The sequence below is a fragment of the Octopus sinensis genome, linkage group LG4, assembly GCF_006345805.1.
Source record: "Octopus sinensis linkage group LG4, ASM634580v1, whole genome shotgun sequence".
NCBI lineage: Eukaryota > Metazoa > Mollusca > Cephalopoda > Octopoda > Octopodidae > Octopus > Octopus sinensis.
This window is the reverse complement of record NC_043000.1, coordinates 162,134,000-162,156,904: the sequence shown is the minus strand read 5'-3', so window position 1 is coordinate 162,156,904 and position 22,905 is coordinate 162,134,000. Positions and strand designations below refer to the sequence as shown.

Genomic DNA, 22,905 nt, shown 5'->3' with positions numbered 1-22,905 from the left:
AGATTAAGAACTACTGGTCTGTATTTGGTTGAATGCACCTTATCGATTTGTTCTGCTAACGTATCTAAAACCAATCTACAGAGACCTACGCATTTATCTACCGCACATTAGAACTATTCAGGCGCTTGATCTGCCTTAGATAGTAACTAAATTTCTTTCAAATCACATTGTATAATGCAGTATTTGACGGACTTGGCTGAAACATTCGCGATTGATCGGATGTTATAAAAAAAACAACAATAACTGATCAACTTATACATGAACTGCAAGATATGTTGTTTCTGCAATTAGCCCATCTATATTGCGGGAAAAGCATGAATATCACTGCGAGTCAGTTCTCATTCCACTCCCACCCTAAAAGAGATGTAAGAGCTTATGTCTAGACAAGATATAAGTAGACTTATATATTGTATGATTGAATTTGGCTCAGAAAAGATTAAGACATAATGTATGTGTGAAAGAATTTTTCGTTCCATTTCTTCTCTTGTGAGCTCCTCTCTCTTTGCGTAAAGATTGAATATTACAACACCACAAATTTAAATAAATATATATATATATATATCACATTTAAAGATCTTTGTAAAAATTGCTTCCGGTGTATCGAAATCGTGATGGAAATGTTTACTTAAACAAAAATTAGGACGTCAGTAGTGTTTTTAAAATGTTCCTTCCTATAATTCCAAAAGAAATATTTACTCTGTTCTTTTTAGTATTTTCAGATTTCGTCCTTATTACATTTATTTTATTTTACGTATTTTATTGTATATATATATATATTTCAAATATAATTTATCTAATATTATTATCAGTATTTTAACAAATGCCACCTTTCTTAAATCGTATACTATTGTCTTAAACCAGGAAGAAGCATTAATTACATAAAGAGATCCTAGATGAACATTGGAATAAAAGGCAGGGTGATGACAGCTAGAACACTTCATGAGTTTGCTCAATCAGGCCTGATGATCTGAAACTAATTATGTACAACAATATCTGTAATATTTGTACTGTAACAAGTTAAGATCTATGAACTCAGTATAGAGGCAGCCAATTTAGATATTGTTTCGAATGGTGGTCTGATGTTGATTGTCGACTTAGTCTTTCATCCTTTCAGATTTAACTTAAATACAAGTTATGTATTAGTGATATAATGTAAGTGTTCCACACGTGAAGAAAGAAACACAACTTTCGCACGATTCTATTTTTGATCTTTATGCTTTTGTATGAGAATTCTCAATAATCAGTTTCAAACTTAATTAGATTATTTACTACATTTAGCTCATTACTCCCACCCGAATCGGTTTTGATTTATCTTTTACTGAAATCGGTTATTAATGGAAGTCTAGCGGGGATAACTTAAGTGCCGGTATCACTTTTTCGATCGAATCACTATTGGCAAAGCCTTTTACCCTCTATTTCTTACATAAAATTTTTTAAAGAGAAAATCATAGCTCTTTCTCCTCTGACTAATGCAATGGCTTTTAATTATATGAATTGAACGACTTCTTGAATGAAGGGAATGATTTTTCGTTATAAATCTGCTTGGACAGATATTGACCAACTACTGTAGGTTTTAAGGGTTTAACAACTGCCTTTAATACGCTGTATTCCCCACCTTTCATAACTATGATCCGAATGTTTTTGTTTTGAACCCCGCACCTTTTTTTTCTCATCGATATAATACTTTTGCTTTGAAAAGAAATGTATGGTTTTTTTTTTTTTTGTTAACTAATTACTCTTTTTTTTTCTTTTCATTGTAGGTAAGTTCGAATTTTGACATTTATTAAATGAAATCAATGGAAATTTGCGATTCTTGAGTGGATAAAATATTGGTCATGCTGGCTGAAGTGTCGTAAGTCTGTATCTGTTCTTTTACAAAACCTAATTTCTGAATAACATATTGGAAATTCCTTGTGTACTTTACATTTCTCGTAGTAAGGTGGTAAGAGTGCGAGGAGTGAGTGAGTGTTAGCTGACAAATCTAGTAAAATGTCAAATTAAGTGGAAATTGACCCACTGTTTCAAGTCTTTACTGAGTTAGTATCTCTCTGATAGACAAGGCTTAGGCAGAAATAGAAATGTAAATATTGGGCATCTCATGACTTTCAGTGCTGTTAATAATGCTAGTAAAGTGAAATGGTTTCAAGCATTGGCTTTCAGCGCTTGCTAGTCCTGTGTTCACACGAAACAAGGATTAAACGGTAGATGTACAGTGGTAGGTGCAGCCATGGCTAAAGACATGTTGTGACGTAGTACTTGTAATGACTATGTGGCTTTATTAGTTCTAAGAAGGATGCATATAGGAGTGTAATAGCGATGACAGAAACCAGTAGATGTATGTATCACATGCATGAGAACCAACAAGGTGACAACTGCACGTTCACTCCACCTACTGGCAACTACAACTGTACGCCTTTCAGATCACACCCTGCCATATATATATATCTATATATAAAAATAGATTTTGTAACCTGGGTCATATTACCCAAAACCGATAGAAAAAGATGGGGTGGTCTTGGTTAGGATGCTTTTGACCAAAAGCTTACCTGAAATTAAACAGCACTAATCCTTACGCACGAATCCAAGCATAAACATTGACTCGCGAATATACTATTAAGTGGACGCTTTCTCTCGGTGTAAAATACATACACACACATTATATAACATGTAATGAAATATATAATTGCACAGGCTTATCCAATCTCTCATTACAATTTATAGATACATACGTACATACATACAGCAAAGCAGGAGAGTAAGAAGATATGGAGATTTAGGGTGATTCCTTACTAAAATACATGAGAACCATAATGCTTCACTGTATTTACTTTTGTATAATTAGTGAAACAAATTTTCGAGTTGTAAAGTTCCAGCTATTAATAAAAATAATAATAATAATGTTTCAGAGTTTGGCATAAGGTTCTCATTATAGGAAAGGATGAGTCGATGGCATCGACGCCAGTACTTGACAGGTATTTATTTTATCGAAACCTAGATCATAAAAGACCTAAGCAGAATTTGAACTAAAAATGTTAAGAGCTTGAGGATATGCTGCTAAAGATTTTGGCCAACCCTTTCTACTATAGGCACGAGGCTTGAAATTTCGTGGGAGAGGCTAAGTTGACTACATCGACCCCAGTGCTCAAGTGGTACTGATTTCATCAACCCTGAAAGGATGAAAAGCAAAGTAGACCTCGGTCGGTATTTGAACTCAGAACGTAAAGACGGACGAAATGCTGCTAAGAATTTTGTCTAGCATGCTTGCCACATTAACAATAATGTGTGCATGGACATTAGCAAAGTAGTTGACCTCATAACTTTTCAGTGGTTGTAGCTATATCTGATCATATTATAGAAATTATTAATGAGGAAATTTTACTTCAGATTCATAGATTTTACTACACATACATACACAGCACAGGCCTTCCTACACTTAAACATTTCATATTTAAATAAATGCATGAAACTAAATTATATTCACACTGGAACAATAGAACGAATTATTACATCATGCAACACAAAATCAGTTTGTTAGTCATTACAATGTGCGAACGTCTGTGTGTGAATGCTGGAAACCCAGTGTTTCGTCATAGGAATAACTTTTTCATTATTATATCTTATCATTCAACTTGATCTTGAGTCGTGTTGCTAAACCTGGAGACGTCGAGAATTTTCAACTTTAATTAGTTTGCTGGTGACTAACATTACACAACACAGAAGTTATCAAAGTCGGAAAGATATTTTCTGCGATTCGTCTCGTACTGAATCCGTGGTACTTATGTGTAGTCATACTTTTAGTCTCTTCCACACATGCATACCTAATATATATTTCTTTACTTACATAGGCGCAGGAGTGGCTGTGTGGTAAGTAGCTTGTTTACCAACCACATGGCTCCGGGTTCAGTCCCACTGCGTGGCACCTTGGGCAAGTGTCTTCTACTATAGCCTCGGGCCGACCAAAGCCTTCTGAGTGGATTTGGTAGACGGAAACTGAAAGAAGCCTGTCGTATATATGTATATATATATATGTGTGTTTGTGTGTCTGTGTTTGTCCCTCTAGCATTGCTTGACAACCGATGTTGGTGTGTTTATGTCCCCGTTACTTAGCGGTTCGGCAAAAGAGACCGATAGAATAAGTACTGGGCTTACAAAGAATAAATCCCGGGGTCGAATTGCTCGACTAAAGGTGGTGCTCCAGCATGGCCGCAGTCAAATGACTGAAACGAGTAAAAGAGTATATGCTTTTCTTATTCTCGTCGTGTATGCGGTAAATCTTTCACAGCTTTGGATGACATAACGAAAACAGGCAAAAAGAAAAAAAAATGCTTTTTCGGTCAGATATCTGATGTATCTGACCAAAAGAGCATTTTTTTTCTTTTTGCCTGTTTTCGTTATGTCATCCAAAGCTGTGAAAGATTTACCGCATACACGACGAGAATAAGAAGAAAAACGTGTGTGCTGCGCGCGTGAAGTTTCTATATCATGATGAAAAGAAACTAAAGAACCATATACACACATATCTATGCATGCACATGCAGCTGCACACACGTACGCCCATACATACGCACACGCAAATCCGCGCACATCGATGTACACACTTACCTGCTCGCAACTACATATACGTATATGCGTACGTACACACACACACACACACACGCTTTATATATATATATATATATATATATATATATATGATTAAAAAAATGGAGTTAACGCAGGTGTAATCAAATATTTTTACTTTCGACACACGTTTCGAAAATTCCACTAATACTATTCAAAAGAATAAATGGTATAAACAATGCAATCTTCTCCTCAGGAAAGTGATAAAAACGAAACTTGTCAATAAGACATTTTAGCAAAAAATGATGGATTTGTATAGCGATAGACAGAACGCTATTAATATTGTTTCAAAAAATATATATATATAAACATTATTGCAGATAATTATGCATGTTTCCCTGTGAAAACCTACAAATGTTGGTACACGCTGGTATGGACTTACCGTTCCGGCTATTAATGAGCGGTTATTTCAACAGAAAACTACTCGGCACACGTATAGTTTAGTTAGTGTCAACGTATTTCAAGTGCTGAGCCCCAAATTTCCAATTAGAAATACGAACAGTGTGAAAAAAACGCATTAGCCCAATGTCTGCTGTTTTGATATTAATATTCTCGAGCCATGCCTGGCTCATAAGGGCCGGCTTCCCGGTTTCCTTGGCGTATAGGTTCCCCACCTGGACGGGACGCCGGTCCATCGCAGGTGAGCTGCAAGATGCAGGAGGAAAGAGTGAGAGAAAGTTGTGGCAAAAGAGTCAGCAGAAGTTCGCCATTACTTTCTGCGGGAGCCGTGTGGAGCTTGGGTGTTTCGCTCATAAACACACACACACATCGCCGGAGATTCGAACCCGCGATCCCTCGACCGCGAGTCCGCTGCTCTAACCACTAGGCCATGTGCCTCCACCAATCAGTTTAGTAAGTACGAGTGATAACACTTTTGATATCAACCCACCTAAGACTGTTCCTGGTTATTTGATACAAGTCTCGTATAATCGGTGAATCGCGTATGTTATGAACACATTGTCTGAACGGAGAAGGCGTTCTTCTATGATAAGTAAACAACAGCGATCAGATATTCCCGTCCGATTCTACCAAAACGTATGAAGAACACGTTCTTCTGCGTGCACCCCATGAATTATTGTTTATTTGGATGGCATAAAGCTCGCATCAACAAATACTTTGTTTTCTGATTTCTACGAAGAAGTGAATGTGCTCTTCTTAGTCAGAGGTCCAGTGGGTTAGCTTTTAACTGAGACGACGCACTGAACATCAACAGAAGATTGCACACAGCTTAAAGGCGGCGAGCTGGCAGAATCGTTAGCACGCCGGGCGAAATGCTTTGTGGTATTTCGTCCGCCGCTGCGTTCTGAGTTCAAATTCCGCCTGGGTCGACTTTGCCTTTCATCCTTTCGGGTCGATAAATTAAGTACCAGTCACACACTGGGGTCGATATAATCGACTTAATCCGTTTGTCTGTCCTTGTTTGTCCCCTCTGTGTGTAGCCCCTTGCGGGCAGTAAAGAAATAAGGAGCTTGCACACAGCATTGTGCGCGCACTCGTACAAGCAGGTGCAATCATACACACACACGATTGATCTTGGGCCAAACAAATGCTACAACGTACATATTTTTACCCATCCACCATTTTCGCACAATCATTCCTGCCCAGAATTATTTCAAATTTAGGCACAAGGCCAACAGTTTGGAAGGTTAGCCTTAGTCGATACTATTGACCCCAGTACTAGATTGCTCCTTATTTTATCGAACCCAGATTAATAAAATGTTGAAGTTAAGCTCAACAGGATTTGAACAACACAAGGCATTTTTGTCCGACTATTTGACGAGTCAGCAGATTCACCGCCTTTGACCTCGATGAGACGCTTTTTCTTTCATTTATTTATTAATTAATATTTTACTGGAACAAGACATAAGTACGAAGTGTCAGTAGCCTCCGCTATTGATTCCTTTCGGTAAAAAGTAAACTTAATCTCGGTCAGCTTCCTACTCTACAACATAAATAATAAAATGCCTAGGATGTGCACTATCGCCTGCAAAACATCATCACCAACACCAATCATCACCAGCATAACCACTTTCTATCGTTATAACAGTCATTTCTTTATCTGCTACGGCAAGGTTAGCAAAAGTTCATCAACGAGCTTTTATATATATATATATATATAGCAATAATAATTCTCTAAATGAGATATAGACAGTAACTGCTCCATAACATAAGGGACTAAAGCCATCTGAATATGGCTAGGGACAGGGCAGGGTGGTGGGGGTGTTACTGTTGCATTTAGCCCCAGGCGAACATCAACGTCGCCAGATATATATATACGAGACCCCCTTCGGTCAGGACACAGACCATGGGATTGCACCTAGAAAGTTATCCCATCCCAGGCATAAGTCCGGGCACAGTTGTTTATGGAATACCAGCAGTCGCCCATGCATACCGACCTCCCCTCTCCATACCACCAGTGTTATCCAATGGAAAGGCAAAGGGGCCGATACAGCTTGGCACCTGTGACGCCGCAACTCATTTCTACAGCTGAGTGAACTGGAACTACGTGAAATAAAGTGTCTTGCTCAAGAACACAGCCCGGTCCGGGATTCGAGCTCACAGCCTCACGATCGTAAGCTCAACGCTGTAACCACTGAGACATACGCTTTCACACACACACACACACACACACACACGTGTGTGTGTGTGTAGTGGTGATTTGTTGTGCTCAGGTCAACACTGATCGAGCAAGCCTATAATGAAAGATTTTCTGTCTATTTTTCTCTTTTTTTTTTGTCTATCTCTTTGTTTCAATATTCCATTTCTTTTTTATTCGAGGGAGATTTGGTTGCTATTGCAAGCAGTCCGAGTAACCACATGGCTGCTTCGGTATTAGCTCCTACATATGTGTGTGTGTGTGTGTGTGTGTGTGTGTGTGGTAATGATTTATTAGTGCCCTTGTGCCAAAATTAGAAATTATTATTCTTATTAATCTACTTTCCAATTTGTCACATTTAATATAATCTAATCCTTCTGATGAAAGTTGTTAGGGAGGTGGGGGATGAGGAATCGAACTCACAAACTGGTTAATCCGCCTTAAAGTGCAGCTTGCGTATCATTTCGGATTCTCTGTATTACAATAACTGAAATACGCTGTGAAGGTGAAGGTTAATTGCCCATCCGACATTGCATACATAATTATGATGATCAGTGAATTACATCCTTGTAGCCAAGGTAAAACAAAATCACCGGTACGCGAGCAGTGGGTACGTGTACCTCACTACGATAATCAATTACTGGTAACGTACCTCAGCATTAAACAACCACTGCTAATGTATCTTACTTAGATACGCAAACTTTACTACATACACAATCATTGGTAACGCACACAACCCAGTTTATGTCTGGCGCGAGTCTACACGCACAACAACCATCGATAATGTCGAGTGCACGCGCTCTATAACCACTGCTAAATAAAGTGTGACTGGCACGTACCCAGTACTGGCAATGTCTCTCTCTCTCTCTCTCTCACGCACGACTCATGAGTGAATCTCACCCTAGGATCACCTATAAACTGATGTAATCTGTCCGAAATCTGTTTCGTGTCATAACATTCCAACTGTGCTAGTTAATGGCCGATAGAAACTAGAAACAACACACATTCTGTTATAGTTAACAATAATATTTACTGTCAATGCCATTACGCCCTCTTTTTTGCGTTACTATTTTGTTTATCTTGGCTTTATATTACAAACCAATAGAAATATCAACAAATGCTGTTTGGGGAGATGAAAAAGAGGAAAAGGGTTATTTTTTTTTATACAAAGTGATTTGCGCGGATCGTTTCATTTAATATCAAAACATAGAATTGTTTAATAATAATAATAATAATAATAATAATAATAATATAATTATTTTATTAAGGCCAATGATCTATATAAATCAGAAATGCAAAAAAGAAATCACACACTCACACTGTAATACAAGTATGAGCTCTTTGCGGCCAAAAATGCGTTCTGATACAGCTGAAGCATAAATGAAACCTGGCTCTTGTAATAAAGATTTCTTAGGAATTGCAGAAGAATTCGTATCAATAAATATTAAACATCCTTCTTACTGTGCATACGACAAAACAGTTAAGGTCAAGCGAACGTGGTTGTATCTTCATGATCGCTCAATTTGGTAGTCATAGCAATAAAATATCTTCACTTCATATTCTACTGTGGCAAAAGTTTAAGAACACAATTGAAGAATTTAACTCTTGACTATTCAAAAAGAAGTCATTCAAATGATATATGATCTGCGAGTAAGCAACATTTATTATCATAGTTAAGACTTTTAAGGATGGTTGTAAAAAATAAGCCAAGTAATTTTTACTTGGGGGTCAGTTCGTCAGATGTGTCGAATTCAAGTAACTGAGTCGATGACTGAACCCATAGGTACAACCCATAGATCTGTTTATTTCTCACAGTCTGTGCCGTCCCAGCTTTGTGAAGCGTACATGCTACTATTAGTTGTAAATGGTGCAGCGTGACGGTGTACATATGTTTTATTGTCCATTATTTTATTCTTATACGCCTATACGATGGGGTGCTGAAGAGTTTCTGGCTTTACGTAAAAGAATATACTGGAGAATCGGTTAATTATGATTTTTTTACATACTCCTCAGATTCACACACTTATTGCCGCGGTTCTTCAGTTTTACTAAACCCACTAAAAGAACTCGGAAGAGTGGGCCTCTAACCAGGCCTTTCCTAACATTTTTAAAGCCATGAACTTTTCAACATACCCTCATAGATTCTGGTGATGACCACGCGGAAATAGGGAAAGTGAACGAGATCGGCTGAGCCCAATTATAAAATATATTTTCGAGCATCCTTTGTTTTCCGGTTTCATCCATGAGAAGTGATTGACCATTTGTGTCTAATTCTTTTTGATTGGACAGCATTTCAGCCGTGACCTGCTTTTCTCCCAATATATCTTCTTCGCCCTTTTCAAGCCTAGCCAGGCTCATGGGCCCGGTTTCCCGTTTTCTGTGGCGTATGTGTTCCCCCCAGTTGGACGGGACGCCAGCCCATCACAGCGTTACTCAAGAAACAAGAAGAGAAAGTGAGAGAAAGTTGTGGCAAAAGAATACAACTGGGGTCGCTACCACCTCCTGCTGGAGCCTCGTGGAGCTTTTAGATGATTTCGCTCAATAAACACACACAACGCCCGGTATGGGAATCGAAATCGCGATCTTCCGACCGCGAGTCCGCTGCCCTAACCACTGGGCCATTGCGCCTCCACTTCTCCCAATATATTCAAGACTAACATTACACACACACACACGTCCATTTTGTAGACAGTGCAGTGAAATTTTAAACAAGACTTGGGTGCTAATACTAGCAGTGGGTTTTGGTGCATAGTGGTTTCCTCGTTGTTTCGTTAATTAGTCGGTTAAATGTTGATAAATATTCTGTTGTGTCTGGGGAGAGTCATTTTCGTTTGGTGCTTTATAATTTAACACATACACACAGAGTAAAATTTCCACTTATTTCTTTTTTATTTTTCTAAAATGTTCGTTGCGTCTTTCAACCTTTTCAATGGTTGGTCTTTTAAAGTACTTCAGCGACATGTCAGTAGCTTCTTTGGCGTTAACACGTCAATGATAAGCGTGATAAGTAGAACTTCCGGTGTACTGAAAGATGATGCTCTTTCTCTCTTCCCCATCTTTCCCTATCCTTGACATTCTGTCACACGCACACACACTTACGCTCACACACTTACGCTCACACACTCACGCACACACATCCTTAACATTACATTTTCCAGTGCTGGAAGACTATATCGTCTCTCAATGTCGGGTTCATAACCTTTTTATGATTTTAGACCACCAAAGGATATGTCCCTATACCCGCTTTTACCAGTGGGCCTATATTATCACCACCACTCCTATAAGATATCTGTATAGCTTCAAAAGAAAACCAAAGGTTTAATTTATATTTGAATATTCAGGAAAAGAATATTTGAGACAATCATGAAGATTTGTCTGTCATGTTTATTAATAGAAAAACAATGCGTTATGTCTTGGTAGGATCATTATGCCAGTAATAATAAACGTGTGCATTGGTTAATTATCACTTTTTTTAGTTAATCGGTTAAATATCTAGCCAAATAACTAATCGATCGTTTGTTTAATGTGTTGGTTAAGCAGTCAATCGTTTGATTGTCAAAATCCTATCGAAGCTGATCCTGACCTTATCAGTGACATGCCATAACATGTTAAACAAGCAATCAATTAGTTTGTTGGTTTGATATTTAACTGGTTTACTAACAATACAGAAGTAAAATTGAAACGGTGCATGTGTTCATTATTATGGGCGTAATGACCCTCCGAAGACGAAGCAAGATTTGTTTCAAATACGAAAACGAAGACACATATATGCTAACTCCAATTATTTTACGACACATATATATATATATATATAATAATAATAATAAATCTCTGAGCGAGGTATAAACAGTAACTGCTCTATAATATAAGCGGGATCAGCCATCTGAATGTGGCTAGGGACAGGGCGGGGTGGTAGGGGTGTTACTGATGCATTTAGCCCCAGGCGACTATCGACGTCACCAGAAGAGCCGACACCATCACGGTGTCCTTGCTAGCCTGCAAAGGGAGATCAGCCTCACCATCCCCGCGTGCGATGGGCCGCGTACAGTTTCCATTTAATTCCACTCACAAAAGTTGATCAACACAAAGCTGTAATAGAAGACCCGTGCGCTGCATCCTGGAATCAAACCCAGCAACAACTTTGTAAAGTAAATTTCTTAAACACTCAGCTATGTCGGAGACGATTCAAAGGACTACACTCTATGTATGGCCCTGTGTCTAAGTTAAGAATTATAGTCATTCGGAATTGTACCATGCTTATACAGGACCGAACTTCTAATAAATAAAGATTCGAGATTTTGTAAAATCTGGACATTATTTTGAGCGGACACTTGAATTACTTGTGACCATAATTTTTGCTACTTACTAATTCATAATAATTAAGCTACAGGAGGGGATCTGAGTGGTGTTATTGAAGAAAGATAAACTCATAGAAGATTACCACCATATTATTAGTTTAATTTCTATCTATCTTTACGACAAATTATCAAGGCAGAAATACACTTCACAATCCTGAAAATTAATAATATGAGCTTGCAAATGTTTAAAGCTAAATTTAACACCATGCGCTTACCTCCTTAGTGTCTGCTCTCGAAAAGTAGCTGTAAAGAACATGTTAATAGACGACTTACCTTCTCTGCGCAGAAATCAGTTGTCTCAGCATGAAAAAGGAAAAGTAAATATATGCTCTTTAAGCTTCTAGGGTGAGGCCTGGGGTGAAGCCAGGGGTTTTGGCACGTAGCGTTAGATTTAGTTTTAAACATTTGCACCTTTATAATTTTTACATGACGGGCAGAATGTTTCCACCTTCATAATATATTTCTAGTGCAAAGGCAGCGAGTTGGCAGAAACGTTAGCACGCCGGGTGGAATGCTAAACGGTATTTCGTCTGTCTTTATTTTCTGAGTTCAAATTCCGCCGAGGTCGACTTTGCCTTTCATCCTTTCGGGGTCGATAAATTAAGTACCAGTTACGCATTGGGGTCGATGTAATCGACTTAATCCCTTTGTCTGTCCTTGTTTGTTCCTTCTGTGTTTAGCCCCTTGTGGGTTATAAAGAAACAGGTATTTTGTCTGTCTTTATGTTCTGAGTTCAAATTCCACCGAGGTCGATTTTGCCTTTCATCCTTTCGGGGTCGATAAATTAAGTTACGTACTGAGATCGATCTAATCGACTGGCCACCTTCCCCGAAATTTCAGGCCTTGTGCCTAGAGTAGAAAGGAATATATTTCTAGTGCAGACATGAGCAAAATCTTTCGAGAAGCGGGCCGCATGAGGCATGGTTCATCATCAGGCATGCCACATTCGTTGTCATCATGCGTTGTACGCCTGCAGCGCATTGATGACATTACAACGAAAAGACTTCCCGATTAAGCACGACTTTTCCAGCTGCCTTGCCACTCTTGTGCAACCAGCTCTTGATATTGTCCATTCACTGCGTTCTTTGTCTGCTTCTTGATCTTCTACCTTCTATTCTTCCTTCCATGATAATGTTTTACAGACCTCTGCTTCTTCGAATACGGCCATAATAGATAAGCTTTTAATAGTTATCGCCATACTAATATGGCAGTCTATAAATATAAGACTAAAGCTGTCGCTGATTAGCTCCAAGAGGCCATCGCCTCTAGCTAGCTATATGACACAGGAACCTGCGTCCATTACAACCTTCGAACAGGGGAGGTCAACCGCTTCACCTTGCTAGTCAGACATCTGCAGACATGTTTCAGGGTTGTTGCCCTTTATCAATTAAATTTTGTTTTATCATAATGGGCAGTATCGAATCACAAGAGGGAAAATTGGTTACACAACTAAAAATTTTCAAGATAATTTTTCGTTTAGTTGTGAAATTCAGGAAAGCCCGCGAGCCACAGTTTGTTCAAGAGTATGTCGTGAATGTTTATCGAAAAAGGGGTTGTCATCTAAGTATTTACCCTCAATTATTATTAAGTTACCTCGCTTAATCCAGCAAAGCAGGTAATCTTTCATGGGTTTCAAACAACGATATTGGAAAATCCTAAACCTGTATAAGAAGTATCTTGACTTTTTAATCAGATTTTTGATATTGAATTTACGTTGTAGTTATAGATATGAAATATTTCTAAATGACAGGAAAAACGTGGGAATCACAAGCAAACCGTATTTGATCAAATATCTGGTCAAAGGCATTTCAGTCAGGGCCTTCGTAGGTTTTTTTCGACCCTATATAAAACCGTTCTTTCTTTCTTTCTTTTTCAAGATGGTTTGGTGCAATTTCATGGAAATAGAGCTCTAATTACACAGGTCGAGGAACGACACCGAGATACATTAAGCTCATAAAATAAGTTATTGTTAACCCTAGGTCAGCCTGTTTGAGCTTCGAGCCCCTCGCCCATCTTTTATTCAAATATATTGTATCCTGGACCAGATATGCTCTTTGGGGGGAATCTGTGTGCTATTTTTAGTAGGCCGAGTCACCGAGTAAAAGTTCCCTTGTTGATTAGCCAGAAATGGAAAAAATACCCGAATCTATTTTTATATTAACATTCTCAATAGCATAACATACCCGAGCTGTATATAACCCGTTCGCTTCTCCCACCACCTCCCATTAAAAAAAAATTCTGACATTTAGTAAAGTGATGTAGAAATCTTTTAGAAAAGTTTGTTACTGATAAATTAAGAATTTTTCAGCTGGCAAATCGATAACTTCCACTTGGTAACAGCATATTCAACTATAGACTGAAATTTCTAGTTTTTTTTTCTCTTTATTCTTTCTCTCTCTTTTAGACCCCATATCTCTTTCCCTTTTGCGATCTCTTTTACACACATACTCACACTCACCCCTATCTCTCTCCTCCCTCGCTCTCTCTAAACTGTTAACTGGCACAGATTAACATTTTGTGGTGCTAAAGTTTTTGTCATCGATGCTCGTACTAAAATCACTTTAGGCATTAGACATTTTTTATTTGCTATAAGTTTATCATTTTCTAAGAATAATATTCTGTCGTAGAAAAGTAGCTTTGTCCATTTAAGAACACTCAAAAACTTATATCCATTCTTCATCTATTTCTTAAAGGTACAGTCTATTATGAGGTACCAACATTTCGTCGGAACATCTCCTAAACTCATTCTCCTCGTCTCGTAACTTTTGAGACATCATGATTTATGAATCGATCTTTATAAATCATTTTCTCAGTTTATTAATATTGATTTTCAAAAAAGGCAGCGAGCTGGCAGAGTGGTTAGCACGCCGGGCGAAATGCTTAGCAGTATTTTGTCTGCCTTTATGTTGTGAGTTCAAATTTCACCGAGGTCGGCTTTGCTTTTCATTCTTTCGGGCTTCGATTAAATACCAGTTGCGTACTGAGGTCAATCTAATCGACTGTCCCCCCCCCCATATTTCGGGCCCGGTGCCTAGAGTAGAAAAGAATATTGATTTTCAAAAAATAGATGACTATAGTAATGTCTCCGTTGAGAACTAAGCCACCAGCTTCTGCTTAAACAAGAAACGAATCTATTTATATTTGCATCTGGTATTTTTCAGAATCAGAAAAACAATCATTTTTGAAGATAAACAATGTTTTGATAGATGTATGAATGATATTTAGTCACACGAGCTAAGAAGAAATCCTCTGTGTGATCTTTTGACCTGTTAGAAATAGCAGCCGAATGGACTTCGAATCGTATTCAAACATTTACTTTTTCTTTTTTTATTACCGGACGGACAGGCAAGATCATAATTATATATACACGGACAAAAAAAGAAAGAAAGAGACGTGGACGAGACATGAATGGTTAGAATGTCATCAGTCCATGCATCTGCTCCTTCAGGAACTGATCCAAGGTTAAAAGCACGACTTAAACGTTCGCATTCACGCGTGCATTAAGATGTTCATACAAAAAGCACTGCTAACTTAAGGCAAAAAAGTAATGGCACATCAATAAACCTATTATGTCTCTTTATTGCAATGAGTGCACTGAAGCAACAAATTCAGGCATTCCTTGCTTTATGGAAGCGTTGTATAACCTGGTAAATCAGTGAGAAATTAGGTTTTGCCTTGCAGAATTCCGCGTTTCGACATCAATTTGAGGAACGTAATGCCTGTGTAACGCAAGGAATGCCTGTAGATATTTTCTGTCTGTGAGCTGTTCATACTTTACGATATCAGACTTGTTAAACTAAAGCTGTCGACGGCTTAACAGCCTGAACCCGCGCAACACAGTTCGACCCTTAGGGAGCTCTGCCTCAATGTTTGTACAGTTTCCTTTCCAAAATCATTCTACGTCTTTTATCACAATTGCTTCCACACGTAAGTTATTTCATAGGAATATTAAGTCTGCTACAGTTCTTACATAGTACTTGATTTATTTTTGATCCCATAAGAACTGAAATCAATGTTGATGGCGGAGAGATTCGAACTTAGAACGCAAACCGTCGTAGACTAAGTATTGCCGCTTTTTATCCGTTGTTCTAACGATTCTGCCAACGTTTTGAATACTCCTCACGTTACCATAGGCACATATTTATACTTGGGCATAGACAAGTATGCATACAAGTGCGTCTACCCGCACGCACTTACAGCTATCCATTAAATTCACAGTCAGACCTCATCTAGATATATTATGATACAGAGAGCAAAGCTTCATATCCTCAAATGAATATAATAGAATGTACGATGTGAATAAAAATTGTGATTATCATATCTATATCTTGATATTGTTATTTCAATTATTTTCCACTAGTATGCAAAACTCGTTAGAAAATTGACGTACAGGACTTGTGAAATTGCACAAATACAGCTGCATAGATAGCAGAGGTGGAGCAAAGACATTACATATGCATTATGTGTAATGTATCGTGAAATAATTCATATAAATAGACGTACACACACACGCACACACACACATACATACATACACACACACACACATAAGAGATCAGTGCTTCCACCAGCTCCCACTCGATCTGGATCTTGGTATATCCTTTAGTGTCCATTATCATCTTTTGAATCGGCGAACCGCAGTGTGCTAAACATCTTCAGAGATATCATCCCTTAAACGATAGTAGACCACCAATAAGGCCATTTTCGTGGGGTTAATGTCGGCCTCGTATTTAATGTCTAATAAACATATTAACTACTTGGTCATCCTTCAGATAATGCATCAAATTGCGCATGTGACTGTTTCGCTTTCAAATCACTGTAAAGTCGAGTACCTCAGTAGGGTAGGATTTTCCTTCTGGATCTTTCACCATTTCTGATTGAGAAATTTCTGTTTTGGTCTTCCCTCCAGCTGGTCATCTTTTCTCATTTTCTTTTTTAACCACCAATAACTAAAGACAATGGCCAGGCTCCAGTGGAAGAGACACAACTTCTTCGTCTCCAACTCCCTGATGAATTATGTTGCCGACTTCGTTCGTCGGTTCCTGTGACAAAAACCGAAGCGATCTTATTCACTGTTCCCAAATCTGCAACTGGTTAAGATTCTGAGGATTGTGTCTGTTGCAGCCTCTACGGCCCTTTTATTTTGTATTTCGACACCGAGTAGAAAACTCTTAAATTTCCCTTACTGCTAAGTGTATAGTATTGGGCTTCATGACGTTATTTCTGCATCCCCGACGGGGCACACCTCTGTAATGTCTCTGTATCCTTTCAAAATCCTGAGAACTTATATATCCATACTTACTCCACCGTTTCTGGTTATCTCAGCGCTTATAAGCTGCCTACATGGTGGCATTGGCAAGTGTATTTTTTTCCTCTTTCTTCCTTCTTTCCCTTTGCTCTTTACTGTCTTCAAAGAAGAGCTATGCTTGAAACATGGTGGCATTAAAAAAGACTACTATCCAAGAGTTGACAGCCGCCAACATCTTTTGCGTTACGCCGCCCTAAATATTGTGATGGGAGTCTCTGGGTCCCTGTGTAATGTATTAGTTTATCCTGAATGTTCGCCTTGCTTTTTATAGTCAACTTAACCCTCTATATTTCGTCATCTTACTTTACCCCTATCAAGTTCTCAATATACATTCACACACACAAATGTACAAACCCACGCACATTCATATATACACATCTGAACACTTTCGTATACATTCATACACACCTGAACGCTTATACAAATGTGTATATGTTTGTAAGAGATTGCATTCATATACATGAAGTAGTTATTTTTTAATTCATCACAAAATAAATCTATAAATCACGCCGTGATGTATTTATAGATACATTTTTTGTCCGTCGCTTTTATATTTGTATAATAGTTTCATACAAGAAATTGATAAAGACTTGATCTATTTTACTCCTTGAATGGAATAATGTTATTATCGAAGACAATCGTTAAAACAAAGGAGTTTCTTGAGGAATCTCTTTTGTTTCGCATTATGTAAAGGTTTTAGTCATTGTTTACTTGTAAGAATGGTGTATGTATGGTTGAGTTGTTGGATCAACAGATTTTATCGGATATATTTATTTATTGTTGTCGAAGGAATAAAGCTGTATGAATCGATTTTCATACAAAGTTCCTGTTTATTTCTGGTATTTTGTTTTACAAAAACTGGAGAATAGAAAACTGTTATTTTTTTTTTTACCTCAGAATATAAAACCGTATTATCTAGCGTGTTTAGAGGTGGGGGTAAGGGGTGAGAAGTTATTAGTAAAATGTTCCAAAGGTTTTCCCACCTACCCTGGTTGGTCACATTGAGACTGATACCCAGTCTAAACAATAGCAAATCAATATTTACAGAAAATATAATGGACCGAGAGAAAACCGGTAAAGTGACCCGGATGTTTGCAATACAGTGACTTCGCTTATATTTAGTGTGTGTAGTTCAAATCCCGCCGAAGTCGACCATACTTATCGATATAATAATAAGGACAAGTGGAACACTGGAGTCGATGTAATCTATGTCCCACTCGCCCGAAACTGCTGGCCTTCTGATAAAATTTGAAACCGATAATGTTTGTGAGCGCATGCGTGTATGTTATAAGCCATACTCTCTTACATCTTTATGCAGGAGGAACAAAGATAAAGATGCAGCTCTATACAGAAGCAACTAATAATGCGGCGCTGTAACTTAAGGTTATAATCTCGGAGAAATTCAACCTCGAATTGAAAACGAATACATTATACACCTCTGCTACTAAATTATGTCAGGGAAGTATTCCTTGTGTTGTGTATCACATCGAAACTAACTATCACTTAACTTTCCTCTCACACCGTCTCTGATGAAGGGATATTATTAATTAATATCCTAGAAACAGCTGTAAGACCTTATGTCTATAAATGCTCTAATATCTACACAACCTTGGTTTTTTATCTTATTGCACAAAAAATTATTTATATATAGATGTATGTGTGCGATGGAAGTGGGATGGTGAACATTCAACACTGAAAAGAAAAATCAAACAACGTTTCAACTCTGTGTGAGTATATGTGTGTATGTGACTGCGAGTAAAAAGGAAGTATGTGAATGTTTGTATATGTGAACCAGTGTTCTTTCAGTAATAAATGATGATTGATGTCACATCTCAAAAGACAACCACTCGATGACATTGGCAAGTCTATTAATTTGAATTACCATCCATATTTATATATAAAATACTACAATTAGCCGTCATCTTTGGCGGTACGGGTCCAGTTAGTTTTATAATAATATACTGAAAGAAATATCCAACTAGGGTATTAGAATAACGCTATACTGTAGCAAAGTGTCTTCACGCAATATACCTGGCTGGAGGGAGAGGTTTGGCTCTGCTGAGTATGTCTTGTATGTTTGCTCTAAAAGAGTTTCGTAATTCTATCTCCCACTAAAAAAGAAATTTTGGATCGTACATCCCACCATAATTTTCCCTGGCGCCACTGGTAGGACGTATCCCCCAAGCTTAGAATCACTGCTCTACACAGCAGTGGCGGATCGTAGATAAGATTACTGGGGGTGCTGCTTCAGAAAATTTTTAGCTGTTGTTTTAATATTGTGTAAAAGGAAACAAACTTTATATACAAACTTGATCGGTTCGCATTTTAGCCACGACCAGGTAGTGTGTTTAATTCCCCCTTGAATCACAAAATAAGGGAGTGGGAAATGTGCCCTATTTTTCAAATCCTGGCAGCAACACTGAAGCTGGAAGGAGGATAATAATCTAATTCTACACTTTATCACATTCAAGAATATAAACGTTTTTAAACACAACACCGGTGTCGGCACTGTCGTTCACGCAGTGCTCTCTCTCCCTAGCGTGAAGCTTCCTATCTTGAACATGTGAGCATGCGCACAACAGCCAAACACCGCGTCGCTGGAACTGTGAAGCGCATAGTTCTATACAAGGATTTTTGTATTTTTTTCCATAAAAAGGAGATGGCTACTGACATTAAGCTTGGGGATTAAATAATGTACAAGCATAAAGAAAAAAGATCTCATTATATTGAATGTTATCGATGATATCGAATGGAAATAGGGCGTACTGCAGTTCCGCAGAGCCTAAACACGAGCTACACAGTTACACCATCTAGGGGATCCTTTCGGTTTGAACGGCAGTTTTTTCTAGCGGTGTCATATGAAATTGTCACCCATAATTATGACCCTAGTATCGATCTATTGCATTTCAATCTATTTTAGGGTTAGGGTGGGGGAAGGGTATCTTTTTTTCTTCATAAATGTAAATAAACCCAATCTGTTTCTTAAACGAGGGACATAGTCATACGTCACAGAATGTTTTCACTTCAATAGACGGTCATTGATTGGTTGAAATTGCTGAAATGCAAGAAAATAAAGACCAAATATCTTACAAACTATAGAATTTTCTCAATGAAGCCAAGAGAAAAAGATGTTTTATAAACACATTCTACCAGTATACGAAGTTTAACATTTTTTAGTTACCTAGAAATTATGTTAAAAACTGCCGTTCAAACCGAAAAGATCCCCATGTAGGAATAGTTGACTAATTTCTCTCAACTCGCACCTAGTTGTCAGAAAAATCAGAGAATTCTTTAGACGGATTCCTAAATAAACAAAAACATAGACGTTCACGACTGGAATTTCTTCCATCATAAATCAATGGGTCTAACCTGAATTTAACCAATAATACAAGCAACTTACTTTATAAAACTGTGTAAGGTAGCTCAAAGAAAAAAAAAAAGTTACCGGTGCTAATTTTTTTTATTTCCCGGTACATATGCACGCTACATGAGTAAAAGAGAAGGAGCATACGGAATGAGAGGTAGAAATCACGGAACTACCTCAAGACAGACACATTATTGATACCGGTAGAAACCTCCTTTTGATCCAATCAACGAACAGATTTTGTGTGTCAATGCAAGTTGAAACTTCCACTGCTGCAAATACTACTACTACTACTACTATTAAATAATAATAATAATAATAATAATAATAAATATTAAAGGAAACTATGAGAAAAATGTTAATAATGAGGCGAAAAACAAAATAACCGAAGATATCTTTTCAAAAATAAACAATACAAAAATAAATCAAGCAAAAACAATAAGCTGCTGCTGCTGCTACGGATGATGTTTTGCGCTGATAATAAAAGGAACACGAAATATAAGGTGACATTAAGTGCAGTGAATGAAGAAGCTGAAGTGTCTGTCTACAGTTTACACTTCTGCTGTCATCTCGCTTGCTTGAAGCCCCAGTTATTTCTGTGCGCGCGCACTCACAGATTTATAAATAGAAGAAAAAAAATTAAAACATGTAATGTTAAGGAATTGGGTGCGGTGGGGAGGATATGGTGGATGCTATCTGGAGAATATTGTTGTATTACTTCAAGGATGTATTTCCTTTCCCTCTGGTTTTGAGACAAGGATTGCTGTTGGTTTAGATGAAAGCTATCGTAATTTGCCCTAATTGTAACTAAATAATAGTAACAATTATATTAATTTATAATTTGAAACATTAATGATTGAGATAATAATTATAGTAATTATGACGGTTGTACAAAACATGGAGCAAATAAACAATATAAAACAAGCAGAATATGGATTGATAGGCTAGCATACATAGGTGTGCATAAGGCGGCGAGCTGGCAGAAACGTTAGCACACCGGGCGAAATGCGTAGCCGTATTTCGTCTGTCGTTACGTTCTGAGTTCAAATTCCGCCGAGGTCGACTTTTATTCTTTCGGGGTCGATAAATAAAGTACCAGTTTCGCACTGGGGTCAATGTAATCGACTTAATCCCTTTGTCTGTCCTTGTTTGTCCCCTCTATGTGGGCAGTAAAGAAATAAACACATAGGTGTGCATATATTGAGTACATAATTATTCATTTCCTAAATTTAAAAACAAAATTTGTTTTGAAACTCGATGTGGGTGTCGGGTCTCCTGAATGCATTTTAGAATAACTCGTAGGTTTCTGTTCACTTGTTTGTTTTTGTTTGTTTTTTTAACATCTTTCTCTTTTTTAGTCTGGTATTTCATTTAAACGGTTATATTGTTCATTGCTTGCAATTAAAACAAAAAACAATATCGTTTAGTTTCCCTGTCGATTTAGTGTGAATGAAATAAAATTGATGGATAAATTTCCTTCACTTAAATCCGCAAAAGATCTCTGTTGTTAGTAATAGTTTTTAACACCTTTTTGTCGTTAATGCTAAGTCTGAATAGTACATGCAATCTTCTCTTTGTAAATAAGGGATCGCATCGCAAAATTTATACGGAAGGGAGTAATTATATGAAATTGGAACACAAGTAGGACTAAAAGGAACTATATTTTCACTGTTAGCATTTTTGGGAAGAGGCACTTTTAAGGGTTTTTTTTTTCGTGATGGTGATGCGTATCACACAGGGACTACTCCAGGCAACACCAGTTGTAGCTACATCACTAAATCATGAACACATAAATGTTACTGTCTTTGAGAAATGTTCGAGGTGATCAATTGATTTCTAAAGGTCACAGATTTCTAAGGGACATGTGTGTATGTACGGTCCGTATATTACAAGCTATGATAACTCCGGGTGGATAGAAGGCAGTGACTATCCTAACTGGATTTGAACTCAGCGTAAATGGAGGTAATAAAATAGCTCACCACCATTTTACATGACGTCCGTGTCTGCCACTCACCGCCTTTCACTGATAATCACAATACTATTATTATTATAAAATGAAGGTTCCTCTGTGTTTATTGTATAATTAACTTATAAGGGGAATACTGTGTAATTGGTTTAAAGATACATTAAATTATAATCTTTCACATAATTTTTTTTTTTTTTAAATTGTTAAAATATTTGAAAATTATTAGATAAAAAGGAAAATATTGAAATTTTGTAGTCAAAAATGAAAATTTCATGAGCAGAATATGATCAAAATAATTTTCATTTTTCTGCATCATTTGTATTCGAATTGCAGTTGTGATGTTCGAAACGGGAAAGCGTCGAACTAATTACCTTACAGTATTTAAACGCATTCCTCAACGATTCCGAGAAAGCCTGTGGTGGAGCGTATGCGTGCGTGCGTGTGTGTGTGTGTGTGTGTGTGTGTGTGTGTGTGTATGCATGAATATGCATGCGTTTGTATGTATTTGTAATTTATCTTGAGTAGCTCACTAGGATTGATTTGAAGTTATTCTCTTTTGTAAAATAATAATAATGATGATGATGATGATAATTTTCGATTATTACTTTAAGGAATTTGGCTCCCATGAAATATGTTGAAGCAAAATAAAATGTCAGGAAATTGTCATTTGCCAAAATGATGAATGGTATGTGA

At 37.5% G+C, this 22,905-nt stretch overlaps 1 protein-coding gene and 1 long non-coding RNA gene across 2 annotated transcripts in view; one reads left to right on the top strand and one right to left on the bottom strand.

Moving 5' to 3' along the window:
* LOC115210707 (solute carrier organic anion transporter family member 4A1-like) overlaps positions 1–22,905 on the top strand; it is a 170,801-nt gene that overhangs the window by 70,659 nt on the left and 77,237 nt on the right. The gene's annotated exons all lie outside the window — the stretch shown is intronic.
* On the bottom strand, positions 1,898–18,724 carry LOC118763171. The gene is made up of 3 exons (XR_004998935.1): positions 18,576–18,724; positions 15,372–15,376; positions 1,898–1,910 (listed from the first exon to the last, which is right to left on the bottom strand). It is a non-coding gene; the product is annotated as an uncharacterized LOC118763171 (long non-coding RNA).